Source organism: Fopius arisanus, unplaced genomic scaffold (genome assembly GCF_000806365.1).
Source record: "Fopius arisanus strain USDA-PBARC FA_bdor unplaced genomic scaffold, ASM80636v1 scaffold00303, whole genome shotgun sequence".
Taxonomy (NCBI): Eukaryota; Metazoa; Arthropoda; class Insecta; order Hymenoptera; family Braconidae; genus Fopius; species Fopius arisanus.
The window spans coordinates 37,106-37,481 of record NW_011888042.1 but is presented as its reverse complement, the minus strand read 5'-3'; positions in this window follow the sequence as shown (position 1 = coordinate 37,481).

The following is a 376-nucleotide window of genomic DNA, read 5'->3' as shown; positions in this document are numbered from 1 at the left end:
TGTTAAAGGATGAGCATGTACTTCTGGGACACCCTGTATATACGTATATATTACTCACAAATATTCGGCATATATTTAACGTATATCTGAGACATATTTCGGCTCAAAATGTCGGAGGCCACGTATAATTATTTACATATACATTGTGACGAGGCACTTTCTATTTGACCCCTCCCCAGCCCGCTAATTTACCCTTTCTTTAGTAGGATTAATTAGAATTAAGTTAGAGTTATAAGAACACGGCAACAGGTTAGGAAACCTGTCACCGTTGGCTCCCACTCCCAAAAATATTCCTTCCCCTTACCCCACCCCTACCTCAGCACTGCACTCTCGCCCGACAGAGACATCGTTGGCGAAAAGGGGAAGCCCCCCCCCC